This window comes from Planococcus citri, chromosome 4 (assembly GCF_950023065.1).
Source record: "Planococcus citri chromosome 4, ihPlaCitr1.1, whole genome shotgun sequence".
In the NCBI taxonomy this organism is placed as follows: Eukaryota; Metazoa; Arthropoda; class Insecta; order Hemiptera; family Pseudococcidae; genus Planococcus; species Planococcus citri.
Genome location: NC_088680.1, coordinates 38,493,532 through 38,517,800, shown reverse-complemented (window position 1 = coordinate 38,517,800; position 24,269 = coordinate 38,493,532). Strand labels below are relative to the sequence as shown.

At 35.0% G+C, this 24,269-nt stretch overlaps 1 protein-coding gene across 4 annotated transcripts in view; it reads right to left on the bottom strand.

Moving 5' to 3' along the window:
- LOC135844022 (agrin-like) overlaps positions 1 to 24,269 on the bottom strand; it is a 394,772-nt gene that overhangs the window by 221,235 nt on the left and 149,268 nt on the right. The window lies entirely within an intron of this gene.

Here is a 24,269-nt window from a genome sequence, read left to right as displayed (position 1 = left end):
TTTTCTCATAGCAATTTTGAAAAACTGAGCAAAAATAGTCGGCGCAGGTAGCATACCTAAACCTCTGGTATTATTTCGACATTTGCATACATACGGTAAGATTAGCCCATGATTAAACTTTCAGCTGCTGGAGTTGATATTTCCACCGGAAACATCGCTGAAATTAATTTCAGCAGCTGAAAATTTCACCGTGGGCTAGTCTTATCATATGTATTAAAACGCCCAAATAATCTGGAAGGTTTAGATATGCGACCGGCACCGAATATTTTTGCTCAGTTTTTCAAAATTGCTAGGTACGTGAAAATCGAAAAATTGCTTTCAAAAATCGAAATATCAACTTCAGCAGCTGAAAATTTGAGATTACGCTATATTCGAAGTCCTCTATCCAATGGTGTAAGAATCGTTGAAATCGGCGAATGTCACTTGGGCCACCACCCTTGTTACTTTTGAGATGTTTAGTTGACTGAAAAGACAAAAATTGTAATAACATGACCTCCATTTTGACGAAAATTGGGTAAAATTAATATTTTTGAGGGTATGCTGTGTAGAAAATTTTACCCCTCTCATTCAATGATACCAAATCCAGAAATATCCATACGATAGTTCACTCGCAAATGCGATTTTTCTATTTAAGCGCTGCAATTTTCCCAGAACAAGTCACTTAAAAGAAATTCCACCAAAACCAACATTGAATTGCTCTCTAAAAAAAATTGAAGAGTCCACGGAAAGAACCAGATAAGTCACTTTTTTCAAAAATGAGTTTATGGTTGAATTAAATTCACGCTTAGGAGTAGAAAAATGTAGTCCATTTGGATTTTGAAAAAAATCGATTTCTTTGTGGTTAAAATGGCCTTTAAAAGAAAGAGGAGGATAGAGAAATGAGCTGAGACCAAATGTGAGGCGACAGGAAGAAAATTTCAACATCGTTAAGTATTTAAATTGCGAACATTTTTCACTATGTCATCATAATAATCGATTTTTATTGAATTCAAGTTGTTGCGAAACACTAATTTTTCGATTCTTTGCTTGATTTTTTTCACGAAAAGAGTGACTTTTCAACTCGTGACTGGCGTTTCTCTTCATTTTTTATCTACTATGCCTCAAGTTGTGTTTGTAGGATGTTGTGTGATGTATTTCCAGCCATTACTTTGATGAAATTCAAATTCACTACAAAATTGGAGCATTCTGATACCTACTTTAAAACGCCGTAACACAAACGTTTAAAAAAGTGACTTACCTGGTATTCTTTCCGTGGACTCTTCAATTCATTTGAAAAATTGTAATATTTTTTTCAACCACTATGAAAAAAAATTTCTAGCTCTTTTTGAATATGCTATTGAAGTTTCTTTCAACATGGTCCTTTAAGAAAGGGATCGACATAATGTTTCCGTTATTACCTACTCATTATTATTTCGATAAAATTATACGTTCTCTCAAACGGTTTCAAATTTACGGTCATCCATTCACCTGTTTTTATAGGCCTACTAATTCGAGAAATTTTTGTAAATGTTTGACAATATTTCATTGATTTAATCAACAGAACAATATTAAGAGTTATTATATAATTATGTGTATGCCTCTCGATCTCGAATTACACATCTTCAAGAGCTTTTCTCCCTCATTTGGACCTGTTCTCTTTTTTTTTTCAAAATTAACATCCTAAACAAATCTTTCAAATTATAAAATTTTAAAAGCTAAAAAATAAACCTGCTCCATGAAAAAACATCGTACTCGTATTTACTCGTAGTTTTCTCAAAATACAAAATTTTCAAAAGTTCAAAATCGATTTCCTAACAAAACATTGTTCTTAGACCTCTGGAAATCAAATTTTCGAACACTGTCACCTTTGCTTCGCTTGTGTCAATTTGTTTCTTGTTTTGAAATTTAAGAAATTTCTACCAATTTCGGCTCCCAAAAATCCAAAACAGGAAATGAAAATTTTTATGAGTCTTATGATGTTATGAATATGCTATCAATCGGCAAAATGGATATTTTCTAATTCCCCCTCTATCAGTAATCAAATTTTCAGTCGAACCCTATCCCAGCCTCTTCCTCTCAAAAAACCTCTATAAATTGTTTCGTTCTCAGAAATTGTGGCAAATTATCGTGATTCAGAAGTAGGTACCAGTTTATAACTACGTATACCTATTTAGAACTCTCACTCCTCTCAAGTAAGTATTTCATAAAAACATATAATAAGTACCTAGGTACTATTTGATAGTTATTTGTATTATTAGGCACTCATGTGTGCCTACGCAGACCGATTTATAGAGTACCTATTTGGCATTTTGCACGGAGTACGGAGTGTATTTATCTTTCCCAGGAGCATTTATGCCAAAATGAGAAAAAAAAACTTTCGAATGAAAGAGCAGGCAAAATTCAATGATTTTAATACCTACTATTGAATTGAGTGCAAGATTTTACTCAAATATTCAAATTTAAGACAGAATCGCGTTTGCGCGGAAACTATCGAGTTAGATTTCAATGATTTCGGTATCATTGCATGAGACATGCAATTTTCTGCAGAATGATAATCGTAAAGAATTCATGTTACTCAATTTTCCTGATAATGAAGTTGAATTTCTTATAAATGTATGGCATTGGGGTCAAGTAAATTTCTCGAATTAAGTAGTATGAAAACCGACGAATGGATGACCCTAAATTTTAAACCGTTTGAAAGAAATTATGTCGATTCCTTTCTTAAAAATTAGATTTTTGTTTCATTAGATAGGTAGGTACTTCTATTTTTTGCGTATCTAAGGTGCCAAAATTCCTCAAAAATACATGAAGGACCGTGTTAAAAGAAACTTCAATTGCATATTCGAAAAGAGCTCGAAATTTTCTTTCATAATGGTTGAAAAAAATATTACAATTTTCCAAATGATTTTTTTTTAGAGAGCAATTCAATGTTGGTTTTGGTGGAATTTCTTTCAAGTGACTTGTTCTGGGGAAATTGCAGCGCTTAAATAGAAAAATCGCATTTACGAGTGAACTATCGTATGGATATTTCTGGATTTGGTATCATTGAATGAGGGGTAAAATTTTCTACGCAGCAGTACCCTCAAAAAATATTAATTTTACCGAATTTTCGTCAAAATGAAGGGAATGTTATTAAAATGTTTTATTTTTCAGTCAACTAAACATCTCAAAACTAAGTAACAGACTGAACAGGTGCTCGTATAAATTTGAGACCATATGTAAAAGAAAATTCAATTTCAATATAGCATTTATTGGCGCTGTTTGACTCAAAAAACATGGTTTTCAAACTGATAGGTATAAAAGTTGGTACAAATTAATTATCTATACTCCAAAATGCACAAAAAATGGTCTTCTCTCTACCTTTTTCAGCTCGTAAATTCGTGATCGTGATTTCCTCGAGGAAGACTTTTTTAAAAAATGTAGTAGGCCTACTATTAGAACGACAATAAAATTATCTGTAAAATTGAACCATACAGTAATGGGGTCTGCGATGTGTTTTTAAATTTCTGGTATGTCAAAGTACAAAGTGAACAAATCAGTGACTAGAATCGCGCTACTTTTTTCAGCTAGGTAGTAAAATCGTAATGGCATTAGAGTTTATTCAAGCAATCAAAAAAAAAGTCATTCGCCGATATTTTACAAGCAGGCCGATCTTTTTTCATTTTAAATTGTCTCAGACTGATATATTTTAAAGTCTTCCTCTCGAATATCATTGCAACATACCTGTACATTGTACAATACCTTTACCAGATTGAAAACAATACGATTTCAACCTATTGTTTCTTTCACATGTTTTCTATTTATGTATAGCATCTGTGCTTCTTCACCTTTACGTATACCTAGTACCTCTACCTGCTAATGCAAGTTTCTTCAACAAAATCTGAAACAGACACTGTCTGTTGTCTGTCTCTGTATATTGTGTTTGTAGTTAGTATGTAACGTGCTAACGCGCTTTGAAAAATAGGCTGAAGAAAACCGGAATCGAATTCCACAACGGCCGAGGTAGAGGAAGTCGAATGGAGGGGAAAAGTGGAAGCGTGGGTGATTCACTCTTTATGTTGAATCTTCGCGAACGCGAACAGTCCAACCAGAAAATTAATTTGTCAGATATGTACATTTTAGAACTGAAAAGAAAGAATAGATTCTACGAGAAAATTTACGTATTCGCATTAACTGACTGTTCCATGATGTTATTAAAAATTAATTATAGGTAGGAGGATATCAACTGGTTGTAGTGACCCATAATTGGCAGCCTATAATTTTTTGATTAGTACTATTAGGGCAGTGCGCGGTATTTCACCACCAGCAGCACAGTTTGCGAAGTGTAGAAAGCTGTACTACCAGTTGTACTGTGGTGGGGCGCGGACTGGCTCAAAAGAGCCTATGGGGAAATCATGAAAATTGTGGCCTACAGGTAAAACCGGTAAAAGTCATTTTAAAAAAAACTTTTCATTGGTTTTTATGATTTTTCAATTTTTTTTTATTTTGGTGGAATATTTGAAAAAATGTCGTCAGGATTCTTTAGGGGGGGGGGGGAGGCAAAACCAAATTTTTAAACATGAAATATCAAAAATAGAGGTACTTTTCAAAAAACTTTTCGTGATTTAATAATGATTTTGTAAAAATGAAGGAAAAATTAGTGCAAGAACGAAGCGAGAGTGAAAATTTTTTGAAAATATGGATCTTAAACTAAAAAAAAAAGTCAATTTTTGCGTGTTTCATTTCAAACTTTTGCTTGCAAGAGGGGGGATGGTCCCCTTCCTTCCACACTTCACACTTGGCTAAGTCATTGCCTTTTTATTACGACACATAACTACGTTGCAAATATTCGTCAATTTTCGTCATTTACCTGAGAAAGTCTTTCAATATTGTAAAATGTGTTTTTCATCATAAAATACCTTTAAAAAATATGTTTAAAACACACTTTTCTCACGGATATTTTCTTTGGCAGTGAGTGCTGCCATGCACATCTATTTGCACTGCTAGCTGTGTGATTAGTAGCGCAAAGCGGCATTTGCTACCATAGCGTGAGTGGGAGCATAAATAGCTGCACTACTAGTTGCGCTACTGCGGATGCCACCAAATTCTATAGAGGTGCGATGCCGCTGTACGCTTCTATTCGCACCGCTAGCTGTGTGATTAGTAGCGCAAAGCGGTATTCACTACCATAGCGTGAGTGGGAGCGTAGATAGCTGCACTACTGGTTGCGCTACCGTGACAAGTCTTTTTTTTCTTTGGTGGTGAGTGCTGCCAAACGCACCTATTTTTGCCGCTAGCAGCATGGTTAGCAACAACGCTTCTAGCTGGGCGAATAGGAGCAGAAATCGCTGCACTGCTAGTAGCGCAACGGTAGCATGGCATATTTACGCCATGGTAGTGAGCACAGCTATACACTGCCAATTTCACCGCCACTTCTCATACTACAACATTGCAAAGTGAAGTGTAATTTACTTAAAAATTTGTGAATGTGTTAGTAATAGTAGCGGTGCTACCATACGCTACTAGTAGCGCAGCTAATTCTTTGCCAGCTGGGTAGTTTCGGTTTTTTAATTTTTTGTGAAAAAAAAACACACACAAAAGGGACCAGGGGGGTCAATTTTAGATTCGTAGGCGCGACGAGGTGGTAATTACGGTCACGCGAGCCTGTCAAGAGGAGGGTCTTTTCACTTCGGACGTTTTCTCGCTTTACTAATGTACGACTAGGTATAGTACCAAAAAAAAAAAAAAAAAAAAATTATGAAACAGAATTCCACCAGTAATGATTTTTCATTGACATTGACAGTATTTTAAGAGTAATTTATGGGTTTAATTTAGATTAAGTAAACGGTGACGTGGCCTTGGTCTTTTTTTTACGCAAATTTTTAAAATTAAAAGCCATTTTCGGCAATACACGCGATTAATTGAGGACATAGAGTGTGCGAGGAAAGGGTGTTAATTAATTAGTAAATTAAGATGGTAGATTTTCTTACCCTAACACTTATTTGGTAGCATATATTCTCAACATGTAATTCGATAACTTAATGATTGGAGATTTCAAAGCATTGAAAAAAAACTGATGAGAGATGTGCATAATCTACCCACACAAAAAAATATTTTTTGGGCCCAAAATTTTCAAAAAATTATTGCCCAAAAAAATGGTCAAAAAATTTTATTGCACAGCTAAAACTCTGAGAATCGTTTTTTCTAGTCACAAGTCGAATTTCTTGGGGCTTGGAAGCGACTTCCAGTCTGCCCATTTAAAAAGGTATTTTTTTGGCCCGAAATTTTCAACAAAAAAAATGGTCGAAAAATGTGACTGGCCTGCTACAACTTTTGGAATAATCTAAAACTAGACTTGTGACTAGAAAATACGATATCCAAAGATGATAGCGGCCCAATCTCATTTTTCGACCATTTTTAGCCAATTTTTTGATGATTTAGGGCCTAAAAAATACTCACCTTTTTGGACTTCTACACTCATAATCGCGCTCACTCGATTTCTGACCATTAAAGATGATCCCTAAAGTCACATGATACCCAAGTGCATTTCATTATTTGCTCAATTTTTCAAATATTTGGAGCCCAAAAAATGGACCTTGTGATTTTTTGACGCTTGATATACCTGGGAAATTATTATTTTATTGTTTGGATACATTCTTTCATTATTTTTTTTATTGGCAGAATTAGCCAAAAATTGAAATTTTGACCCCTTTTTTAACCCCTGCGGGACCAGTAGTTTTGTGATTGTGCAGCTACAAATTGTGACTACCCCAAGGGTCCTCTTCCTTTTGAAAAAAATCGGGTCAAATCAATTATTTTATTGCACACATCGTGAGGTTCCCTTGTTGGCTAAACAGATTAAAAATTCGTAATAGAATTGAAAAAATATTAACTCGAATTAGGTTTCAAATCAGAACTCCGCGGATAGTTTGATTGATTCTTATTATAAATCCAATTACTTCCGAGCTGTCAAAGCAATAATCCTAATTTCAATCTCAATTCTGAAACTATGGTCTGAAGAGATAAGCCTTTAAATCTCGAATTAACACCTCTGGTATCATCTTTCTTTCAAAAACAATAAGAAATATTTCCCACAAAAGAGGGTAACGATCGACCACTCGACGTTTCCAATAACGTGGAATTTAATTTCAAAACTACATCGAGTTTCGATAACTTTTCTTAATAATTTGACGAATGTAATGGACAAAAACACGACGACTACAGCGATAAAAAGACTAATGGATGATAAGCAATAGACAAGTAACTCGTACCTCTCTTCAACTCCCAATGCCCGTCTGATTACGGAGTCTGTGGTTTGGTAAATATGCGAGAAATTTACACCACGTAGAGTCGTAGAAGCTGGCTAAAGGAGACCCGAAGAGGACAGCCGGAGCGAAGATGCAACGTTAATCCGTCTCGCAAGAACAATCAGTCAACGACTTTCTGCCAAGTTTAATAAATTAATCAACCGCAAGACCATCGGGACCAGGCAACGTGCGTGCTCCGAAAACTTGATAATTTCATCGTGTCGCGTCGTCGACCGTCGTCGTGGGTCTTCTTGTTCGAGTAAAAGCTCTTTTTCTGTACCGTACCCGCATCGGGGGGAGAAGAGGATGAAAATATATATCTATAAGGTTAATGGATATCGTTGTAATGGTCGAGTTTTTCTCTTTCAGTATTTTTCCGTGTTGTAAGTTTTTATCGACGATGGTCAACGATAAAGTAAAACGTTTCCGGGAAAGTTTCTTTCTCCAAAGTCACCAGATTGGAAGGTAGGTGGATAGGTACATATATATCGTTGCACACTTACATATTTTGTCGTCGTGTAGGTACGTAAGCCTTTCTCTGCGAAATGGTGGAATTTAATTTTAACGTTACTTTTGTGTGTAACTGAAATAAAAGACGAATTGCTTCGAGGGTTCGGAAATATTTTCACTATGGCAGATTTATTTGGCCGCATGAAATGACGACGTTTCAAATGATTTTTCTTTACCCTGCAATAGCGTGCTATTATACGTGTAAGTTGGCTTTCTACAGTGTGAGTATAGGTACATATACCTCACATTCAACACCGAAAAGACTTTTTATAGAAATGAAATTTTTTCTAGCAGCTAATGTTATACGTATGTAGGAATTGAGCGAAATACGAACGAAAAGGTATGAAGCAGCCAGCGTGTAAAACAAAGGTAATGTACAAATGAAATGTTTGGGTAATGCGATGGAATTTCTGGGTGAATGTGCCATCTCTTCGTATATTTTTTTCACACAAATTTGAAACTCGTATCAAGACAACAGGCGTTTAATAAAAATTTTCTTCTTTAATCGACAGAACTCGCCTTACAATTATTATTCATTAACCAGGTTTACAAAAAAAATTAAAAAATAGACGTCAAGGAAAGCTTTCAACAATCAAATTAGATTTAAAAAAATCAAGTAAAAAAGATTGATCAATTAGGAAAATTTCTACAGAATTTTTTCAAATGCCAGTATCCCAGTCAAAATGCAATTCCACCCAAACATAATTGGAATCAAAAGTTTGTTCGGTGAATATTGTCTAGGGTGGTATGTTGAACAACATATTAAAAGTCCCCGCCCCTACCCCACGAGCATAACCCCCCACAGTGGATCAAAGCTCCCCAAAATCAGTTTTTCGTCAAGAACGCCTGAAATATTGAATTTTGAGTAAAATGAGCTCAGTAATCATTTCATCTCCTCTCCAATACCTATCAAATGAGCTATTGATCTTCTCCCTAGCCTCAAGGGAGGTGGCGTTACGACCCCTTAAAGTGACGTGATTTTAATAATTATACATTTTATGACTTGGGACTCGTTACCTGTTCTAATTGATAAAATGAAGTCAAACTTGGGTAATGGGATTCTTTTGGGAGCTAAAGTCGACCTCTGGAGTGGGGAGGGTCAAAGTTGAAAATTACAGAAAGGTCATTTCCTTGGAGGGGCATAACATGACCCCAAATGGACGAAATGGGTCCAAAATTTCACCATCGGACAGTACCCTATCTGTGATCAACATATCCAAATTTCAGCTTCCTAGGTCATCCCCACCCCATTTAAAGCGGAATTAAGGTGAAAATCCCCTTATTTGGCCCCTACATATTTTCGGTTTTTTTCATCTTAAAAGGAGTGGGGATGACCAAAGAAGCTGAAATTTGGATATGTTGATCACAATGGGAATACTGTCTGATGGTATGATTTTGGACCCTTTTCATCCATTTGGGGTCATGTTATGCCCCCCCCAAAATGACCTTTCTGTAATTTTCAACTTTGACCCTCCCCACTTCAGAGGTCAACTCTAGCTCCCAAAAGAATCCCATTCCCCAAGTTTGACTTCATTTTATCCATTAGAACAGATTACAAATCCCAAGTCATAAAATGTAAAATTATTAAAATCACGTCACTTTGAGGGGTCGTAGCGCCACCTCATTGAGGCTAGGGAGTTGGTTTCAGGAGTTCTTGACGAAAAACTGATGGGGGGGTTAGTTCGTGGGGTAGGGGCGGGGACTTTTAGTATGTTGTTCAGCATATCACCCTAGACAATATTCACCAAAAAAACCTTTGATCGCAATAATGTTTAGGTTCACCTATGTATTTTTTTCTGCTATTTGACTGTGCTACAGGATTCAGAAACGTCCTAGGTTCATAGGTATCAATCCAGATGCTTTTTTGGTATTGACATTCTATTTTGAAAATTTCAAAATTACTTACGCAGTTTTAAATTTGAATGATTCACCAAAAATAATTCAATTCGTTCGTAAATGATTCGCCGAAAATTGAGTAAATGAATCGATTCATTTGCGAACGAGTCTCTTACACGAGCCAATTTGTTCGCGAATGATTCACTAAAAATTATTCAAATTCGTTCGTGAATGATTCATTAAAAATTGAGTAAATGAATCGATTCGTTTGCGAACGAGTCATTTATACAAATCAATTCGTTCGCGAATGATTCATCAAAAATTGAGTAAATGAATCGATTCGTTCGCGAACGAGTCACTCATACGAATCAATTCGTTCGCGAATGATTCAGTAATTATTGATGAACTCGTTCGCGAATGATTTGATTCACTTAACTTGAAAAGAGATCAAAATTTCTGTACAATAAGTAGATTCACAAAAACCGAATCAATCATAAATTAATTGATCCGTTTGCGAATGATTCACCAAGAAATCAATCAATTTATTTAATCGCCAATCGTTCGTAAATGATTCTATTCGATTGTAAACAGATCAATTGTTGTACAAAATATGTTTCAAAAAAATTGAATCAATTCGTTCGTAAAAGATTTTTATTTGAAGAAAAGTCGATCTTCTCACGCTATAAATGCACGAGTGTTTTTTTCCATATCCATGTTTTTGCATTTGAATTGACTTTAAAATTCGATCACTCTGTTTTCTGACAGTCTATAGTGCTTCAGAAGTGCTACGTGCAATTGCTACGGTGAAAATAATTTTTCAAGGGGTCAAAAAGGGAATCGAACTCATAAAAAAGATTCATTGATTCTGAGTTTGAATTAACCTATTTTAGGTATTAGCTTCTTCAAAATGGGTTGAAAAGATCGAAGATTTTATTCATCCTCAAAAAAAGTTTTCCCAACCCTATTCATAGGCAAGTATACATGCAATAATGCTGCATACAAAAACATCTTCATTTTAACGACGTCGATCGCGTGCTTCAGTCGAACGAAATTCATCGCCTTACTCGGTATCCGGCTCCGATGCCTTATTCCTTTCATCGCCATATTTCTGCGAATATTGCACAAAACCCACTATAACCTGATCCCTCCGGAGACGTCGGGATTTACTTTTTGTTTATATTGAAATATACATTATTAGAGTTAATATTTCTCTGGCTCTACCGAGCGTCAACCTTTTTATTGAAATATGCGAACGTGGATTTGTTTATCGTCGACGTGCACACTTGCTCGACTTATCAGCAGCAGGTTTTCAAAAAGCAAGCTCGGTATTTACCAGAGATGTATAAATATAGTCTGTAGGGTAATTCTTTGTATATGAGAAGTCTTTGCTTCTTCGAGTGCACTCGTTTTTCTCTACCATTTTTACCGTTTAGTATACCTTCGATATAGTAAAATATACAATATTATAGAGTGTAGGTTGAGAGATCGAAATAATACTTTATCGTGTGCCGAATGTCGTGTCATATCTTTATTTTTTATTTTTCAACTCTTATGATACGATAGACGGTAATATTTATACGATGATGGCTTTTGACCGGCCAACGATCATCCACCTACATATACTCGGAGCTCGCCATCGGGTATACGATAATACCTTTAGATACGGTGACATTTTAGCCTTTATTAGTCGTCTGCTAATTGCATCAGCACGTCGCGTAGTAGTCCGCAAATCGCCTATTGTCATGGCATAAGGTTATTATAATAAGCCCTATACACCTACGTCCTACGTATAGTACGTCGACGTACAGTTAATCCACTCCAAGATACGCACACACATTCATAAGCTGCCAGTTCATTCCACTCTTATTACCCTTGCTTCGTCGCATCACCATCGCGTCGTCGTCTTTTCAAAACCCAAACTAAGCACGAGCCGAGCAAACGAACCAAGAGGAAAAATTGAAAAATGCCCCTTTCTCTCCTCCATCCATCGTCATCACGAAACGCCAATTACACGAGTATTGTCTTTGCGCGCCTTTACTACGTATATACTCGTACTCGTTGCAAATGCAGTCGTTATCGTTTCGGAAATTTTCCGCTTTTCTGGCACATCACATCGTCTGTAATACACAAAGAGAACACGCCGGAAAAAAAGGCTCGGAGGTGTGACATTTTCGCAATACATGTAACAAGAAGGCACGACGGTGACTTGTATCCCCGCGCACCTCGACGCTAACTTGTTGATCGTTAAGTTGCAACGAGACAAAGGTGTTGCGGAGAGAGCGAGGAATTGTACTATACTATGTAATGTAATCATAACACACATACATTTACTGCCATTTTACCCAATGAACGCTTTAGCTGCTCGTGTTGTATTCACGGCGAACAAGCTATGCAATTCTATTAACGCGAACGCGGCACAGAGATGGAATCTCACGCCAAGTATTTACGGCACTATTGTATGCAATTCTTGTGACACGACATCTGTTGAATAATGCGTTTCTATTTTTCCTTTTTTTCCCCTCTCTTGTTTAATCGAATAACGAGAGTCGTTTCCTGTCGACAGCATTTCACTGGTGAAATGGCGATAAAAAAAGAGGCTTTTATATAGCTTTCATTTCGATTGGACGGCAGTGAAAAAAAAATCAGTTGAAATTTCAGTCATCGAATTACATATTACTCGTATCTGAAATATTCATTAAATTAAACAGCTTCTGTCCTCGGAAATTTTGATATTTTACCGGATACATCATATTTTTTTAATTTATTCGTCGAGGTGACGAAATTGAATTTTTAGTCAGAATTTTGAGGCACATCAGTTCATCAGTGAGAAGATAAACGTGGTTTTGAGAAAAACAAGGTTAAACGTTTCAAACTCTCATTTTAAAATAATTTTTTTGGTCACCTCATTATTTTTTTGTTTTTTATTCAAATTTAAAAAAAATAATAATTCAAATCTGAAATCAGAAAAATGATTGGTAAAACCACATCAAACTAAAAATACATTTTTTAAAAAAAAATCTGTGAAAATGTAGACCGTATTGAAAGGCAAAGTTGGTCAAAAGATATGAAATTTCATCACTAGAAAATTTTCCAAATTAGTTCCCTTGATTTTTTTTTTCATGGTCCACAAATAAACCACACAACAACAACATCCGACCATTTTGACTGCATCGAAACTCCATAAACAATAAATTGTCCAGTCGTATTACCTCGTGTTCGATAATATTACTCAATACGAATATTAATTTTCATCTTCCTCGTTACCTCTTCTTTTTCGTATCGCATTAATCGTTTTACGTTTATAATCGTCGTCTGTATGAAATACGCCATCGATTAGCCGCATATCCTTTGGCGAGCTCGTTATATTTCCCGCACTTCCACACTCGTTGGTCGCTTTTATAAAGCTAAACTATAATTTTACAACACGCCGCGCTGGCCACACGTCGTATAATCGAGAACAGAATACTGTATAGTGAACCCTTCTATATAACCTGTACCTTTACTATACACTGAACGAGAAAAAATATCGCGTTCGCCAAGGTCATCGTGAAAAACCATCCTGCGAATCGAATAATATTTAGAATTTAAATGTTTTGAATAAAATTCGATATTTCAACAATTACCCATTTTCAACCATACCTTTCCTTTAGCATGACCTGTTAGGTATAGGTACCAGTACGTACTATTTCAGTCAAATACAGATGGTTAAAAAAAATGAATATCATATAAGATGACCTTAAAAGAAGAAAAAAATGAAATAAAAACACCTACGAATTTCTAACGTAATTGATCTTTTAAAAAGTTGATCACCCCATGAAAGAAAATATCTTCGAACTGATTAATTCTTAAACGAAAAAACCTACCCGTTTGTATGGAACAATGAACCACCCACGTCCCATGCTGTACTGGTTGCAAAAGTTTTCTTTTAAAAATCAAATATTCTGTGCGTTTAAACGTCCTCCTACGTGGCCTGTGCCTAAATTGCGTGGACAAGATTTTAGTTATGGCTAACAAAAGGCTCCCACTTCCTTCCTATTATTGGCAATTAGAACGAAGAAAAATTGTACAGTATTTGACACTTTGAGGGATAAAAAAAAGGAAAGGTAGTGCTAAATAAAAGTAACCAACGTTATAAATTAAAATTTTGGCACATTTATTACGCCCATTTTGGATGTAGGTAGGTACCGATGATGGAAATTAATTCCAGAAAAAAAAAATTCACGGGGGAGTCTTTAGATCACTAAAGTCACATGATTTTACAATTTTTTTTTTACCAGAGTATGGGTATCCACTATCCAGTATCCTCAGGCCAACTGACTCTTTTCACCCCCTATATTTTTTGAATACTTAATTCAAAAATTGTAAAACTTTGATAGAATTTGAATTAAAATCACATTTAAGGGACAACATAAATGGGGGTAATGGTATCTATTTTATAATTTTTTTTTTTTTTTTTTTTTGAAAAAATGGCTTAAAATTTCAAAATGTAAAATCAGAAAGCTCTACGTAATTCTGGAAATCTGATTTTAAGGTCGATTTTCTGCTACCAGCAATAAAGTTTCAAGAGTGCCTTTTGCGACATCAGCGAGAAAAAGTGTATCTATTTTTTGAAAACAATATAAGCACAGTCAAGGACAAGGTGATCAAGAGGCTTCCTTCATAGTGATTTAGAAAAAATCCCATACCCAAGTCGCCAAGAAATACCCAATTCTGATTCCTAATTAGACAAATTCGTCTGAGTAACTTACGATTTGAAAATTTCTGCTGCCTATAAAGGGTATCATTAACGTGAATCAGCCATCAGCTTAAAGTTTGAAAATCTTGAAAAGGACCAAACAAGTTTTAGAGCCAAAAAAATATTGTTAAACCACCTCTCCCCTACTAAACTTATATTCAAAATTTTGTTATTTTCAAATTCAGTTGGTTCAAAATACAACTTGAGCCTTAAGGTATTAGTTGAAAAAAAAATTCTACCAAAAAATTTTGAAATAAATTATTGGCGGCTGAAAATGTTTTTCTGCAATAACACAAATTTCAAAATCTAAAATTCGCACGCAAAATTTCGTCCCGATGTTACACTTCTTTTTGGATTTCCTTCAATTTTTCTGAATGATTGGTCGAGGCTAGGTCAAAAATGAAAAACTGACCGAACATGTGAAGATTTTTTCGATCATTTTTGGGCATGGAATTTACCTGCATAGGAAGGTATATCAAAATACTATTTTCAGGGCTCTTTGTGAGAGAGCGCGGGGGGACTGCGTCTCTCCAAAGGAAAGTTCGAAAATATCGAAAAATTGCCAGAAAAGCTAAAAAAAATGAAAGAATTCAAAAAAAAAATTAATAAAAAATTAATTAATTTTGGTAACTTTTTTAAAAATTGAAATTTTTGACTTATGGAACATTATTATTAAGAGCAAAAAAGCGATCAAAATTTTTTATTTAAAAAAATTTCAACATTTTTTTACTTAAACAATAAAAAAATAATTTAGGTACTTCGATTTTTTGCGGGTGGAGGGAGGGGTATGAAAATTAGATTCTTTCAACTTTAATTTAGCGTCCCCCGAAGGAAGGAAATACAAAAAAAGGCTTGCTATTTATCATTAGAAAAATCTTCCAACGACATTTTCTCTTCAAAATAACAAGGGGTGGGTCATTTTCAATTTTTTCTTTGAAATTTGAAGTAGATTGCCAAGAAATCAAGGCCAAAAGACCTCAGCAGAGTGTTGAAAAAATTCCAAATTTTCAGGTAAGTAATTTCCCAACCATCCTCGTGCCGATAAGAGCTCAAAGTTGGAAAAATTTGAAAATGCTTCATCCTGTTCTGAAAACAGAACACCAAAAAAGCTCGTATCATTATCAAAAATAATGAAGTTCTTCACATCTGTTTTTCATTTGTCGTCATCCCAGCGTTCAAAAATTTGTTGAAAAACCCACTGAAAATAGTACTTACACGTCTTTTAGATTCAGAATAAATCAAAAAATCCCATAAATTCATCTCTATTTTCTCAAAGCACTGCAGAAATTTCAAAAATTTTGATTTGCTTGATAGTTGATAAAAATTAAGTATGAATTTTCTACAAGAAAATCTCATTTTCTTCCATCAGGGAGCCAGGAAAGGCGGAGAGTAAAATTTTTCCAACTCTAAAATTTTTTTTGATCTTCAGACGATACTTTTTAGGAAAATGCAAGCCCATGGAACGATTCATCCATTTGAACTGTGGAGATATCCTTCAATTTTCACAGTACCAAAATTGAACAAAATCGCAGAGGTATTTGTTTCCTCTCAAGAAAACGTCCCCTTCATTCACCTTTCACTGTGGGTATTCCCTCGTACTAATTCAATTTCTAATCACCTCCTACCCCAATTTTCAAGTACGAAAGCCATTAACATTTTCATTTGGCCACACCATAAAAAATATGTTAATGATTTCCCTTTCTTTGAACAGAAACCAAGTAAAAAAAAGAAAGAAAAAAACAATACGATTTATGAAAAAATAAGTAAAGAAAAAAACGAAACGCGAAAATAACTTCACTCGAAGCACATAATTATCAAACATCACTTGCACGCGACAATTAATTCTCCTTGCATGCGCGTTTTCTCGGTGCCTGCTTCGTCCCTTCACCCTCTCGCCACCTTCATCATCGTAGACTATCGTCTACTATTTCACGCCATAATAGAACAGCATATTTTAACCATTCCTGTACACACTGCCTCTTGTGATAAGATTTTCAATTAGGATTCAAACATGTCATTTTTTCACTCACAAGGGGTGACTTGACTATACATATACACATAAGTATGCAATATGCAATACGTAGATATTCTTATAAAGTCATTTACATGACAATATATTACCTGAGCTTCTTAAACAATCGTAATTTTCTCAACTTTTTCTGCGATACGCTCGTCTTCCTTGTAAAGGTAAATTTCCCCCAACATGTATCAAAGAAAAAGGTCGCAGCAGTCGTTACGTTGTATCGTAATTTCACGTTTAAATGTAAATTTTTGCTCGTTTTTATCGCGATATTTTGATAAGCTTTTTACGTCGTCGTTGCGGAGTTGTTAGGACACGTCTCGATGTACTTTTTTCACCTATTTTCTTTTTTATTCGATTGCTTTTCGACTCTTTGGAATACGTTATCTTTACATAAATCGTAATTTTTTACGTGTATTTTTTTCAAAAGTATACAAATCGTTTAGAATGATTTTTTCACCCGAAACTTTCCCCTCAACACAGTTATTTTTTTACAGTCATAAGATAGATATATCTAAGAATATTCTTTCCTTTTCCTGTGCTACAAACAGCGCAAAAAGCCTATAAAATTTGCGTAAATATCTGCTCAACCATATTGCCAAACACCTGGACAATTTTGTAAAACGTCATTATCACAAAGTTAATAATTATGATTTTCAATTTTTCTTTTTCTCGATTTTGTGATCCCATAAAAACATGTTTGATAGCCATCCTTCAATTTACGAGGTCATTGCTCTTAGTCAAGTAAAACCGATAAAATTTCTCAAATATTACGACTTTTTTTTTCAATTTTTGTCAAATTTATATACCCCATAAGCTCTTAAACCACCATACTGCAGATTTTTCCCTCCAAACTAACCCACGTTTCGTGATTCGAGCAATTTCTCGATTTCTTTCCAACTTGGTGAACGCATTAGGAGCAATATTGAAAACAACTGGCCCATGTACCAATGTTTCTGTATGTTTAAGACAGATTGTACGTGGCATTAAGGTGCAACGAAAAGAGGAAGAAAACGAAAAAAAAAAAAAAAAATACAAAAATTTCTCCACCAGGATTTTCGTTGTTGTTCCTGTTCGGTGAAGGGGTCGAGAGAACGAGATCCGGAATAAAAATAAATCTCGGGAGCGAAACAATTGTAAAAATATATACAACTAGACACCTACTACACCTTTTTAACAAAATACTACACCATTCGACAACTCTTAAGCCGAGTTCTTATTTCGATGAAATTATTGAAAGCGAATAAATACTCGCAAAAGAAACGCTTCTCGGCGAAAGAAAAAAGGTACAAAAAAGGCAGTTTATTCGCGTATTTGTCGCGCGCGCCAGCAATTTATGAATAATTCAGCAACTAGTGACTTTGTTCTTTTTTTCAACCCTCTGTTTTGCCGCAAATATACGTAGTACGAGTAAGTATGCTTTTCAATGAAACGAAATCTCGTCAACGAAAACACACGACGATGTAGCTTTCGATTTTACACCACGCATCAAGGCCTCTTTCTCCCCCCTCGCTCTCTTGCTCAACCATCGCAGAAGTATACATCTCGTAGAAAGTGAACTAGGAGAGGTAAAGGAAGGAAGAAAACAGCACGAAAAACGTGTTCGTTTACGGTTTACCTCATCTGAAGTATTATCCTTTCATATATAACTAATTTACTGTAAAATTTCCTACACAAAAGAATCACAATAGGAAACAAATTTTTAATTTACTTTTTCCTCCAACGACGGCCAGGCCGTTTCAAAAAAAGTGAGCGAAAAAAAAACGCTATTAAAGAAGGTTTACAATCGTACCTGCTCGCACAAGCACACAACACAAAATCCCGTCGGTAAATAACAATCGAGTATATTTTATTACCGAATGTTATACACAACCTTGTCCTCCTACTCTTTCTATAAACTTTATAAATAAACGACAATTCGCTAAAAAATGAGGAAAAATTACATTTTATTTCTCGTCGTTTTATCCGTCACAAACGAAAACATCGTATAGTATACCATAAGGACGATACTGCACACAAACGTGAAAACACACTCGAACAATATGACACGAAAAAAGCCACACAAAAAAATCCTACTTCGACAAATGAAATAATAAAAAGAAGAAAAAAAAACTTTAACCAACATCTTTCTCGTGTACATTTAACGTCGATCGACGTCTTGCCTTTAATCCGCGGTCATCATTTATATATCTTTTCTTTCTCCGACTTCGGACATCGTATTCTTCTTTTACTTTCTAAAGAAAAACTATATCTTATACGATAGATTTATATTTCTTTGATTCGTTCTGAATCTAATACGAACCTTTTTTTACGAATCTGACGTCGATAGAAAATCGATAAGCGAAAATAGATTATTCATACTCGCGAGAGGTTTTTTGCACATCGAGTTTTTTTTTTTTATTCTTCCATAAGTAAACGTTCATTCCAAAAATAGATGAAATTTTCAACTCTTTCAATTAAATTAATGCTGGTAAGAAATATTCCACAGGCGATAATATTAAACGTGCCTGAACGTTCAAGATCAACAAAGCAATTTTTTACTTGCCAAAATTTCAGAGCAATAAATTTGCTCATATTGAAATTTTTTCAAGTAATTTTAAAATTTTCAAAATTTATAACCCTTCTGAAAGAATTTACGATATTGAATTTTTTCTAATCAACGTAGGTAGGCAGATCTTGGAGAAAAAATTGTCAAAAAAAATATTCGAAAAAAACCTGTCTGTTTGGCTCCTAAACTTTTGGAAGCTTTATGACAGCGAAATGGTTCATAAGTAGGTACTTGAGCTCTATCCAAAAGACGTTTTAAACATCGAGTTAAAAAACATTTTTTCAAATTGAACAAAAGGAATGCTTACGCCATTAATTTTTTTCATTTTCGAACCAGTTTTTTTTTAGAAGCAGTGGTTAATTAATTCCACAAAAAGTGACGAAAGAAAATATTGAAAAATTATTTTAATTCATTCGGGGTGTTCAAAATGGAAAGAGAGGCGCTCAATTCCGCAAGTATGCAACAATTACTGATTCCATGCAGTTTAGTTTGCCTAACCTACTATTCATGGGAGCACAGACAAGATGACAATAGATAGATCTATTTTTGTTTTGGTTTTGCTTGAAGGTCTTGAAAAGTACTGTAGGTAAATGTTCTCAAATGCTTAAATGAGGAGAGGAGAGTCTAAATTTATTCAAGTTAGAATTTTTTACGGTCAAAATATTTCTACAGAAATGAAACTTGAAAAAATGAAAATAAAATCTGCAAGAAGAAAATGCATAAATGGAAAATTATAGATAAAGTTTGCTTGACAGAAATAAAAAAATAAAACTTTGGCAGAAAAGTAAGTTTTTTTATGGAAATTTCGGCAAAAAGTGGGACTTTTTAAACACACAACACAAAACGGAATTAGCCTTCATAGTTACGACAATTTTGGCAAAAATGAAGACTTTACAACAATTTTGACAGAAATAACACTTATTTCTGATTTTTTTTTGGGGGGGAGGGCATCAATTTTATTGACAGTTTTGGCATACATGAGACTTTCTTGTAATTTAGGGGAAAAACGTGATCTCTTGGGAAGGTTTGACAGAAAGCAGGATCTTTTATTGGTACCTAATTTAGAAAGAAAAAAAAACAGGATTTTCTGGATAACAGAGGCAAAAATCAATGCTTACTTGCAGAATTTTGGCAAAAAATCAGGGAATTTCTTGAAAATTTTGGTAAAAATAAAGAACTTTTGACAATTTTTGCAAAAAAATGAAACATTTTGACAATTTTGGTAAGAAATAAGAATTTTTTGACAATTTTTATAAAAGACACGACTTTTTTGTTAATTTTGGCAAAAAAGTTATCTTTTTGGACATTTTTGACAAAAGTTGTAAAAAATGGAACTTTTGACTATTTTGGCAAAATTATGATTGTATGAAAATATGGTGAAAAAAATGGGATTTTCTGACAATTTTTATCAAAAATGGACCTTTATCCGCAAATTTGTCAAATAAACATGGATTTTATTTGCAATTTAGGCAGATCATAGTACTTTTTTAATGTTAACTGAGGCAAAAACAGCATTTTTAAGAAGTTTTTTTGCAAAAAACAAGACATTTTACACAAGAATCAATACTTTTTGGAAATTTCGACAGAAAAGCATAAATCTTTTAGAAATTTTGCAAACATTAGGACATTTTGACAATGTCTGTGAGAAAAAATGCAACTTTTCGACAATTTAAACAAAAATAGGATTTTCTGAATATATTTTTCACAGAAAAAATTAGGACTTTTTTAAAAGAGTTTTAGCAAAAACACGACTTTTTTTTGGCAATTTTTACAAAAATTGGAACTTTTTTATAATTTTTACAAAAATTAGAACTTTTTAACAATTTTTACGACAATTTTGGAAACAATGAAACTTATAGACAGTTTTGCCTCACAACGTAACTTTTTTTACATTTTGGCAAAAACATGACACTTCAACATTTTTGGGCAGAACACGAGACATCTTTAGCCGTTTAGACAGAAGAAAACAAAATTTTTTGCATTTTTGTCAAAAAACGAGAACTTCTTTGAATAAGAAATAAAGGCAAAAATCCGAACTTTTTTGATATTTGACGAAAAGGCAGAATTTGCCTAGCAATTTCGATGAACAGCACGACTGAAGTTCGAAAAGAAAGCAAATTTCAATCTAATCAAATATCGAAATTGTTCAATATTTTGTCATTAATTGCATCAAGTACCTAATTACTAATCAAAAAAATACAAAAAATTATTATATTTTTCAAGTCGGAAGGGTTGATTCACACTGATCCATTTCTTTAGGGAGGAGAAAAAAATGGAAAAAGTTTAAAATTCACGAAATTGACAGTTTTTCTAAATTTTTTATATTTCCAAAACTTGGCGAAAAATCCAAAAATGAACTCGATTGCTCAAAATTGAATCTGTATCAATCTCGTTGGATATTCCTTAGCTGAGGAAACTTTCCGCTTGAAAAAATAGGTTTACTTTTCCATCGAAGACGTATCGTTGGAAATTTTTTTCCTAGCTTTATTCGATTCTATTTCTTGGGAAAATGCTGTTGTTTTTTTTCACATTCGTTCTCTCTTTCTGTCTCTCAGGTCGCGAGAAAAATATTGAAATTTAACGCTTGTACGTGTACACAGACACATCGTGCTCGTATTGCCGCTTCGCTATGCTGCGCTTTGCGAGGAAACAGTTCAAATGTCAATAATGGTGCGTCATTCGTGCATGTCATACGGCAGATTAAAAAATTCTTCGCTAAATCTGCCATGTACACTTCATAGTTGGAAGACGTCGCCTCGTCGTTGCGATTTGCGACGAAGAGAAAAAAAATACGAGACCTGATGGCGTATTATATTAAATCGTATACGTATAAGTTCGGCTCAAAGTACCTAAAGGATGAAGAGGGTTCAAAATAAGGGATCGCGAAAACGAATGCAGCCGGTCTTCCTCGGCGTCGTGCTCGTTTCGACCGAGAAAAATCATCGCTCGGTTAAACAATCGAAACTATTCATTCAAACGTGACCATAATTTCCGAATTATCGTTAAATAACGTCCGTTCCAGCAAAAATACCGCCTTTAGATTTGCCCGCCGATGCCGCTGCTGCATGATTTGCCTTCACAAACGCGTCGAATTACTCGTATATGTAGATCGATGAAAAGTATGCGTTGCACCTTTTCTCTTTCTCGTCGTCGTTTTCTCCCATCATCGTGTTAGCTTTTCCATCGTACTCGTCGTCATCTTGGTGTTTTATCCTTCACATTCTGCATCTCTGTTCCTCTTCCTTGGGTCGTATCTACGTGTACTCTTTATAGTATATCTCGCTGTTGTAGTATTACAATATCCGTCGAAGCAGACGCGTATTCATTCTACAGGAAGAATACAGTCTGAATGAGATACAATCCGGGTAATAGCTTTTGAATCCAATATAGCGAATATCAACGTGTTTGGACTGAATATCTTCAGATAACTGGTGTCTACTAAATGGTTTTTTCTTCTATACTTTTTCCCCCTTCGAGCTGCTTCTTCGCTTTGGTTCTTTTTTACTTCCTATACGTATACTATATTCATGTGGCATAGGTACCGTTCCGACTTATAAATCCGAAATCTATTATGAAGTGACGTATTGTTAACAGAGTACGACAAAGTGAAGTAAATCAAAAAGATTGAAAAACCAAACGAATTCCTTCTTATACTATGGTGTATTTTTCTTCCTCCTGTCTGTCTATTTTCTTTATTCGATTTTTTCTCTTTTACCAACTCTCGGATGTCTCGTCTATGTGTATGGAAAACGAAAACGGAGGCAGATCTATAGCCTATATGTCGAGTTTGTGTATACTTATAGTATACGAAGTCGATACAAATTTCTTTTTTCTCTTCGTCATTTCATTTTTATTTTTTCTTCTCTCGTTAAAATGGTTTATAAACGGTTTCGATGTACTACCTTTTCCTGTACATTTAATTTTACGCGTCGTACTATCATTTTAATGCGATTTTTACCGCCATCTCGATATTGTTCTTGATGCATAAAGGTTCGTTTCCACGAGAACCAAATTTTCTACTTGGATAAAAAGAAGGATAAATTTTGGACCGAAAGAAAGGGACCACTGTTTTGGAATAATTTTGCATCTCGATGGAACTTCATTTTTCAGAAATTCTTCCTGAAAAAGATTATCGAAAGTCACTCAGAAAAGTTTTCAGTCTCCGGAGATACCCCTGGAGGGGAATATGAGTCTTCAAAGAGGGAGGAATTTTTTTTAATTTGATTTTTTCACTCTAATCTCTACCCAATTTGGTTTGGCAAAAATAGCCAGTTCTAAAGTATTTGAGATTTTGTTCTGACCAAGGCGATTCCATTAAAATCCAAGACCAAAGACACTGAAAATGGCAAGGCGGCTGGCCCAGATGGTATACACAGTGAGAAGATCAAGAGAATTGTACCAATGGGTGTTAAATGGCTGACAGACCTTTTTCAACAATGTGGCTAGGACAGCAAGGATGGCAAAGCTCTGGCAGAAGTGAAAGGTAGTAGAGATTCTTAAACCTGGGAAAGACCCTCATGATAGGAAAAGCCAAAGACCCATCTCACTCCTATGTCATTGCTATAAGTTATTCGAGTGACTGCTTCTCAACAGAGTACAGGATACAATTGATGACAGACTCATCCCACAACAGGCTAGTTTTCACCAGGTGAAAATCTGTACAAGCCAGGGCACCAATCTTGTTCAACACTATGAGGATGGTTTTGAGAAGAAAAAAATCACAGGTGCATGTTTGTTGATCTAACTGCCACGTACAATACTGTAAACCATCATCTATTGTGCAAGAAACTATATGATGTGACCCAAGACCACAATTTCACCACCATAATTAAAGCTATGCTCAGTAGCAGGATGTTCTATGTCACCCACATGGGAAAGTCCAGCAGATGGAGAAGGCAAAAAAATGGGCTGCCATAGAGGAGTGTTCTTGCATCCATTCTGTTAACATACACACAAATGACCAACCTATTGGAAATCAGACCAGCCACTTCCTATATGTAGATGATTTGGCAGCAACCACACACAAGCATAGAAGTTTAAGAAATGTTGCAGGAAACCCTGAATAAACTGGAGACCTGCTACATATGTGGACAATGCCCTCAGACCAGATCAGTCCAAAACGCAGGTGTGCAGTTTCCATCTAGAGAATGCTAAGGCAAAGTGTACACCTGTACACTCAAGTTGGTATGGGGAGGAGTGCAGCTGTAGAACTGTGAAAACCCCAAGTGCCTTGGTATTACACTTGACTGAACACTCACGTATAAGAGGCACTATGAGAACACAAAAAATGAAGGTAGAAGCTAGAAACAATTTACCACCAGAAACTCGTATCAACTAGATGATGAGCAAAACTAA